This window comes from Neofelis nebulosa, chromosome 8, assembly GCF_028018385.1.
Source record: "Neofelis nebulosa isolate mNeoNeb1 chromosome 8, mNeoNeb1.pri, whole genome shotgun sequence".
Lineage (NCBI taxonomy): Eukaryota > Metazoa > Chordata > Mammalia > Carnivora > Felidae > Neofelis > Neofelis nebulosa.
The window spans coordinates 78360239-78369259 of NC_080789.1; the positions used below are offsets into that span (position 1 = coordinate 78360239).

The following is a 9021-nucleotide window of genomic DNA, read 5'->3' on the forward strand; positions in this document are numbered from 1 at the left end:
ATATATACAATAGGTCTTGACTCTTTTTAACACCTGCATAGGATTCCATTGTGTGTAGGTCATAATTTAGATCAACTTATCTACCCAGTCTCCTAATGAAGAATATGTAGATTGTTTCATGCTAGAGTAAAGATTTTTGTTAACAGATCAACTGGCACAGTTGGGAACAGATCAATAGGGTAGATTCTCAGAAGTAGAATTTCTTTTTTTATTTTTAAAAGATTAAAAAAAAATTTAATGTTTATTTTTGAGAGACAGAGAGAGACAGAGCATGAGCAGGGGAGGGGCAGAGAGAGAGAGGGAGACAGAGAATCTGAAGCAGGTTCCAGGCTCAGAGCTGTCATCACAGAGCCCAACGCAGGGCTTGAACTCATAAACTGTGAGATCATGACCTGGGCCAAAGTTGGATGCTTAACTGACTGGGCCACCCAGGTGCCCCTTAGAAGTAGAATTTCTGAGTCAAAAGACATATACATTTTCAATTTCAGGGGCTACTGTCAATTTGTTTCCTATAGAAGTTATACTCCCATAAACTATATGAGGAAGTGCCTATTTCTCTATACTCTCGCCTCACCTCTTCCAAACCAATAGGCAAAAGTTTGAATTGCTTTTCTCTTACAGGTATAATTAAACATTACATAAATACATCTTTTTAAAAATTTAATATCTCATTTTAGGTCTGGGACCTGGATTGGTAATTTGGGCATAGGCTGAAACCCAGGTGTTGCTTCATTAAAGATGTCCTTTTTCACAGATGTTTTGTGTCTATAATTTTCCACAAAACCCCCCAATTTGGGTTCAGGTATGAATTTCCTGTTAAAATAAGCTCTCTGTAGAACAATGGTAAATATCAACCTTTGGATCTTAGTAGGAAAGAAAACTCCAAGCCTGGGGTTAGCTAGAAAGAAAAAGATATAGGAAATAATGAGAGGAAGTTTTGAAAGTGGTAGAGAATCATTCCATATTAGTGAAGAAGAAAATGACATCCTACAGTTTGCAAAGAGACAGTGGATGGATTGAAAGATTTAAATACAAGATGACTTTTGAAGTTAGTAGAGTTGACTACAGCTGTAGGAGAAAGCCAAACTAGATATTTTATAGGAAGACATGAAGAATCTAGACTAAAGATTATGTACAGGGAGAGAACAGGTTGTTTATTTGTTTGGTTTTATCTAAATGTAGGTAATCAACATCATCATCATCATCATCATCATCATCATCATCATCATTTTCACATAGATAGTTGTTTCACCATTGCTCTGCTGTTGTCAGCCAAGGTCCATCCAAAACAACAGGGTAATTGAGAAACAAAAAGGCACTCTTTATAATGGTGTGGGAACAGTGAAGAGAAACCAAAAAGGATGATGAAGCTTCTCAGGACTAGAAAGAACATGGAACATTTACCACCCTTGGACCCAAAAAGCCAAGGGACAGAGTAATTATAAGAACTCAAAGAACATACTTCAAGCTAGAAGAGAGGGCCACTTGATAGAAGCCATGGCCTTCAGAAAGGGATGCGGCAAGGAGCAGGGAGGGATCCAGAGAATAAATACTTCAAACTTACTTTCTTCATACTCTCTTTTTTTTTTTTTAATTTTCTTAATGTTTATTTATTTTTGAGAGAAAGAGAGAGAGAGAGAGAGAGAGAGAGTTCAAGCAGGGGAGGGGCAGAGAGAGAGGGAGACACAGAATCTGAAGCAGGCTCCAGGTTCTGAGCTGTCAACACAGAGCCCGACGCGAGGCTCAAACCCACAAACCGTGAGATCATGACCTGAGCTGAAGTCTGGCACTTAACCGACTGAGCCACCCAGGTGCCCCGATACTCTCTAATCTTGTCACCACCACCTCCCCACTCCCAAGGACTAAATCCAAATGGTAATTATGTTAGACAGAATAATGACTCTCCAAGATGTCCATGTTCTAATACCTGGAAACTGTGAATATTTTTCTTAACATAGCAAGGGACTTTAGAGATGTGATGAAGAATCTTGAGATGGGGGATACTGGGGTGGGCCCAGTGCAGTTGTAAAGGTCCTTATAAGTGAAAGAGGGAGAAGTGAAAGTGAAAGAAGAGTCAGAGAGAGGGATTTGAAGATGCTGTGTTACTGACTGTGAAGATGGAGGAGGAGACATAAACGAAGGAATGCAGATGGTCTCTAGAAGCTGGAAAAGGTAAAGAAACAGATTGTCCTCTAGAGCCTCTAGAAGGAATGCAGCCATGCTACCACCTTGATTTTAGCCCAGTGACATTCATTTCAGGCTTCTTATTTCCAGAACTGTAAGATAACAAATATGTGTTGTTTTAATCCACTAAGTTTGTGGTAATTTTTTATAGCAGCAATAGAAGACTAATACAAAAACCAAGGGCAAGGCAACCTGTTGATGCAGTCCATAATGATCCAATCCCATGGACACAGAATAGGGTGGAAAGGGACAGGGCAAATATAAATTTGCCATGGTCAAATATAAATCACACAGCACTACTCTTTTTTAATCCTCACCATGCATTCTGTTCTTAGACAAAATGAGAAATTTTTTCCTCAAAATAAGAGACATACAAAGTACCACCAGTCACCATATTATCATGGGATGATGTCAATTCAGTCATACTTTCAACATGAAACCAAAAATATTAGCAATTTCCAGAACTCTTTATATAAGTGTTCTGGGGAAAACAAAGAAGGGAGGAAAGTCATTAATATAAAATGTGTCTACTAATTTCTCAACTGCTGGATTTAGTTGCACAGTTGATAATTGTATCTTCTTTCTTCCCCCCCAATTCCATAATCTCCTTACCTCTGCTAGCCTCTTGTTTTAGACAGAGTCCTTTACCTGGTGGGGTGGCCCAACCATTGATGATTCTATCTTTGTTAAGTTCCCAGTTTTCCATTGACCATTATTATGAGTCATGGCAGTACTGAAATGTACCCAGGTGAATCTCCTTGGTTCTAGATGTAGTCTTCCTTGATTTCATTTCCAGTTTTCCCCTGGTAATCATGATCAATCAATTTGGCCAATAGAATGACCAACTTCTCTATCTGGTGGTTCAGTGACATGAAGAACTCCAAGTGTCAGGGGGAGTCTCAGTTTCCAGTTTACCAAAAACTTGACTCTTTTCCCAGGAAGACACACACCTCTCCTGGGTGCTAGGACCTGTAACCACACTAAGCCCAAGAATTGCAGATAGGAAGCAAAAAATCATTCACCAGGTGTTTATGTGTAATAGTGAGAAATTTACTCCCACTTTATCCCTTTTGCTCCCAGAATTATGTATCACAGTAGTAGAAGAGATGGACCTGAATTGCCACAAATAGTTAGATCATCAAAACAGACTCACATGAGTCATAGATCTTACCAAGATCAAACTTTGCCAATTGGCTCAATTGATACATATAGGATATAGATACAAATGTAACATTTATCCCTGAAGGGGTACATCTTCCCAATTTCCCCTTTATTCCACCCTGGGATGTATTTTGGTTTTGGAGCAACAGATGAGCACTTAACAGTGCGTTTTCAGAGAAAGTCATTTGATAGATAAAAAGGTTTGCAGGAGAAATTCTCAATATGTACACCAATCCATAAATTCCAGATTTATTTACAATAAGAAATCTAGACAGACAAGGTATAGCCATTTTTAGGTAATGAATTCCTTATCTATTTCCACTAGTAAATACCTTTAGCATGTTTACAAGCCAGGATGGTTAATCTCAACCGTGTCCCTGGTAGGGAGGAAATGAGTCACAGGCCTGGCATTAACTCTTTTCTTCACAGAAACATTTATTAGTTACTGGCTTAAGGCATACACAGCATACTGTAGGATGGTGTGCCAAATTCACAAGGCATCCTTTCCTGGCAGGCATCTTCAGCAGCTCTGGGTGATGGGATACATGTTGAGACAAGTGAATATTACAGGCATGAGCACACTGTCACAATGTTTTTGCTGTAGAATGAATGCCCTGGTCTGAGTCTGTGTGTGGATACCGCACACACAAGCTGGTGGAAGCATTTTTGGCAGGGCAGGTAAAATTATACCTGAAATGTATGTCTATCCCTATGACAACAAGCTGCTCCATCTCCATGATGGAAGGGATTCAGTGTAATCCATCTGCCAAAGGTTTGCCTGGTTTCTTGGGGAATGATGCCATATTCTGGCTCATCACTGGCCTTTATTGTTGTTGGTAGTCACAACCTCAATCTGATGATGAGAAGATGTAGTTAAACCCATGTGTATTACTTTGACAGAGCTGCCATAACAAAATACCACAGACTGGGTGGCTTGGACAAGAGAAATATTTTCTCACAGTTCTAGAGGCTTAGATGTCCGAGATCAAGGTGTTGGCAAATTTGGTTTCTCCTGAGGGCTCTCTTCTTGGCTTACAGATGGCTGCCTTCTCATTGTGTCCTCATAGGGCCTCTTTGTGTGCACTCATCCCTAGTATCTCTGTCTGTATGTCCTGATCTCCCCTTCTTATAAGAACACTAGTCAGATACGATTAGGGCCCACCCTCACAGATTCACTTTAACTTAATTACTTTTTTAATGGCCCTATCTCCAAATACCATCATATTCTGACGTTATGGAGGTTAGAGCTTCAACATATAAATTTTGGTGGAATACCATTCAGTCCATAACATTCTGCTCTCTGGATCCTCAAAATTTATATCTTTCTTATAGGCAAAATACAGTCACCCCTATAACAACAGCTCAAAAGTCTTGGGGCACTGGGGTGACTCAGTTAAGCATCAGACTCTTGGTTTCAGCTCAGGTCATGATCTCATGACTTCATGGGTTTAGTTGATTTTCAGGTATAGTTGATCTTCGTGGGTGTAGAGCCTTCTTGAGATTCTCTCTCTCCCTCTCTTACTGCCCCTCCCTCAGTCACACACATGTCATCACTCACTCTCTCTCAAAATAAATAAATAAACTAAAAAAAAAAAAAGTCAACCCATTTCAGCATCACCCCGCACATCTCAGATCTCATCTACTAAATATTAGCTAAATTGGAGTACCCTGGTGGCTCAGTTGGTTAAGTATCCAACTCTTGATTTTGGTTTAGGTCACTATCTCACGGTTTGTGGGTTTGAGCCCTGAGTCGGGTTCTGCGCTGATAGCACAAAGCCTTATTGGGATTCTCTCTCTCCATCTGTCTTTGTCCGTCTCCTGATTATGCTCTCTCGCCTTCTCAAAATAAATAAATAAACATTTAAAGAATAAAAATAAATAAATATTATCTAAATCAAGTATAGGTGAGACTCAAGGTATGATTCATCTTGAGGCAAAAATTCCTCTCTATTGTCTGAAGATGTGAAATCAGACAAGTTATCCACTTCTGATATACAATGATGGGATAAGCAGGAAGCAGAAATTCCCAGTTCAAAAGGGTGAAGTCAGAAAGAACAAAGGAGTCACAAGTCCCAAGCAAGTTCATAAGTGCAGCAGAGTAAATTCCATTAGATTTTAAGGCTCAAGAATAATATTCCTTGGTTTGATTCTCTGTCTTCTGGTCCCACCTGGGTGGTGGTCCTGCCTTTTTGGTCCACTGGGGCAGCAGCATCACCTAGAGGCCCTGGACAGTAGCTGTGCTCCGAAGGCCTTATCTGTAAATACCAGACACATTCTGAGGTACTGGGTTTAGGCTTCAACATTTGAGTTTTTCACAGAAGGGTACAATTCAATCCATGACGCCAGACATAGCTTCTTTTCTTGCCACCATGGACACTTGTACATGGGTCCATTAAGCAAATGCTGGAGTAACTGGGGAAAGAAGGTTACTCATATGCAGAGGATAGGCCATCTTGTCTACCTGATTACTGACTCTTCCTCCAGAGTGGATGCCCGCTCGTGGCACTTACATGGGAAAAAAATATCTTCACATTCTATACCCTTTATGATAAGTCCATCCCCACACCTTTCTTCTTGTCCTCTTTTTGTCAATCTTCCAATCCTCTTGTTATCAAGTTTCTGTGTAACTGATCTACTATTAGTCATGAATTAGTGTAGATACAGATCTCAGGTCACCTCTCTTTTATGAAGTGCACAACCATTATATGATCCAGATTTCTGCCCCAGGGAGGGTTTCTCAACCACCTCAGAATTACCCTTCAGTGGAGCTATAGTGAAGTGGCCTTCCATTTTTGGCTTATGTCAGCATATCATGAGTCTCATTCACAAATCAGGTCTGCATTTTTTCTTATTCTGCTTTCTGGGCATAGGAAACTCCATATAAAACCTTAAATGTGAGATGAAGACAAGACAGCAAATAGTATATGTAGTTACTACCAAGCAGCTCTGTCTCATCCACTCGTACAGTTTAACTGTACCTCTTCAATCTACTTGGGCCTTGTCTTATATATAATATTGCCATTATAAATAATGAAATGCTACAGCAATTAAATGTTGTACGCATGTAATGTTCTGATTTGATCATCATGTCATTCTTAGTTTATGACTGGCAGTTTGAGTGAACTAAATACTTGGATGTTCCACATTTAAGGACCCAGTCTCTACCAGGTCCTAGGAGCAAGTGAAGAGCTACTTTTCAAGAGAAAAGTTGGCAGAAGAAGAGGGTGTGTACTTCTTCCAAAACTCTAGGGCTCTCTAACATGACTCTTCTATTAAGGTTTCCTGGAGGCTGAACGCATCATTTCTGCCTCCCAAAGACACTTCCAATACCATTGGGACTTCTGTCACCTGCACAAGTAACAGGGAATCTTGCACTGTACCCTAGACTTGCTACAATAACTTCTAACTCTGGGCTTTACTCAAAACTAGAAACCTTATGGGTTACGTGGTAAATGAGAGGGAGCAACACGTCAGACAGAATGTAGGTTGTCAGTTTAAAGAGGTCCTCCAAGTATGATGCTTCTTTCTCCCTTTGGTGCAATGCCACATTCAGCAACTTCTTTCATTTCAGAGGGAAATCCCAACATAGCCTCAAGCCACTGGACCCCTAGAAATCCACCACAGAGGTAGGTCTTGAATTGTGTGGGATTTATCTACTGTTCTCTGGCAGACTGTGTCCATAACGGTCAATCTTCTAGGAAAGGATAAGATAGAGAAGAATAAACACTATATATGGAGGAGAAAAAGATATAGTCCAGAGGTAAGATGGTAAAGGCTTATTGCTATCCCTGACACATGATGGCAAGCTGCTTTTGATTATCATTGCTAAAAGGAATTGGAAAGGATTATTTACTAGGTCATTAGCTCATACCAAGTGCCAGAGGCTATGTTGATTTGCTCCAAAAGTACACCACACCCAGGATCACAGCTGTGATTGGCATCACTTTCTGGTTAAATTTCGGGTAATCTACAGGGGCACCTGGGTGGCTCGGTCAGTTAAGCTTAAGTGTCCAACTTCAGCTTAGGTCATGATCTCACGGATGGTGATTTCGAGCCCTGTGTTGGGCTCTGTGCTGACAGCTCAGAGCCTGGGGCCTGCTTCAGATTCTGTGTCTCCCTCTCTCTCTGCCCCTCGCCCACTCACACTCTATCTCTCCCTCTCTTAAAAAATAAATAAACATTTAAAAAAATTTTTTAATCAAAAAAAAAAGAAATTTCCAGTAATCTACAGCCATTTTCTAAAACACATGTGGCTTTTGCACCAACAGAGAATTAAGTGGGATTGTGGTAGAAATCACCACTCTGCATCTTTAAAGTGTATGTTGGTAATACAAATCTTTAGAATTTTCCCACTGAAGCATAATAACTTTTGGAACACTATCTTAGTAGGCTTCTACTTGAACCTTCTTACTGTAATGGCCTTCACCCTATCAATCAAAGGACAGTTAATAAATATTCCTTTTTCATCATGTATTCTGAGAGGTAGGGAAGTAACTATAGGATGGCTCCATCACGACATTGGACCCACTGTGAAATTGATTCTGGTCAAGATTTGTCACCTGACCTCATAAGATCTAATACTGAATAGTGGACTTGGTGGATTTTGTTTGCTTTTGTTTTGTTTTGTTTTATTTTATTTTGCTTATTTTGTGTCTCTGAGGATTAGATATTAGCTTCAATTTGAAACCAATATTAAATAACCCCAAAAGATATTGATCTTTTTTCAGTTTACAGTCATACTGGGCCCACTTGTCATTGGGGAAAACTTTACTAAAGATTCACAACTGTGATCATATTGCAGAATACTTTGGGGCTCCAAGTCTGTGAATTAGTTTAGTTCTACAAACTGGATAAGAGGTTGTGAATCCCCATTATAGTGACTTAAGTTAGGTTTTTGCCTATTAGACCTAGAATCACCATCTGAATATGCCAAATGGCATGTTGGTAGGCTGCCCTTGTATTTATTTCCTAAGGTCTTATGACCAATTATACATTGTCACATATCCCTATAGGTCATACACTCTGATTATTGCTTCATCTCTGTGGGTTATTCTGGTAATTGTACTCACCTTGTTACTGAAGCCTAAGAATTGCTATGCTTCTTCCACTTCTGTACCTCTTCATTCATTACATTTGAGATGAGAGTACTCTATTCCTTGGCGATATCCTTCACTGACATCTCCAGCTGGCAAAGTACAGCCACCAGAGAGCTTTATATGGATGTTGGTGTCCCCCTTACTAAAGCATTCTGTAATGCATTGATATAAGGATTATCTTCCAGGTTTGCCCAGGGAGGCATGTGGTTCACAGTGGGAAAGCAAATAAATCATAATAGATTCATGTCATCATTCTTGAAAATAAACAAATTACTATTATGACACCTAACCATGCCATCTCATAATAGCAGAAACACCTTTCCTAACACCCTTGTAGTCATCACACCTTAAGGCCCAGATATATTGGAGAAGCAGGAGATCCTTCTGACTTAAAGAATCTTCAAGTCAGTAAATGTTTGTTGAGGATCCTTGCTGTATTATGTACCATGCCAAATGCTAGGGAAAACTGGTTAAACACAAAACTCACATAGTTCTTGCTTTTGAGAAGCATGTTTTTGTTAACTTCATAGGACCAGTTAGAACCATGGGGTCAATATGGGCACCATCTCTAGACTTTTGC

General features: G+C 39.9%; 1 long non-coding RNA gene across 1 annotated transcript in view; it reads right to left on the minus strand.

The window, feature by feature from the left end:
* The window catches only part of LOC131519792 (uncharacterized), a 47836-nt gene extending 39134 nt beyond the window's left edge, over nucleotides 1–8702 (minus strand). The window contains exon 1 of the long non-coding RNA XR_009265798.1: nucleotides 8415–8702. This is a non-coding gene — a long non-coding RNA (uncharacterized LOC131519792). The remainder of the gene's footprint in view (nucleotides 1–8414) is intronic.
* Between the last annotated feature and the right edge of the window lie 319 nt (nucleotides 8703–9021).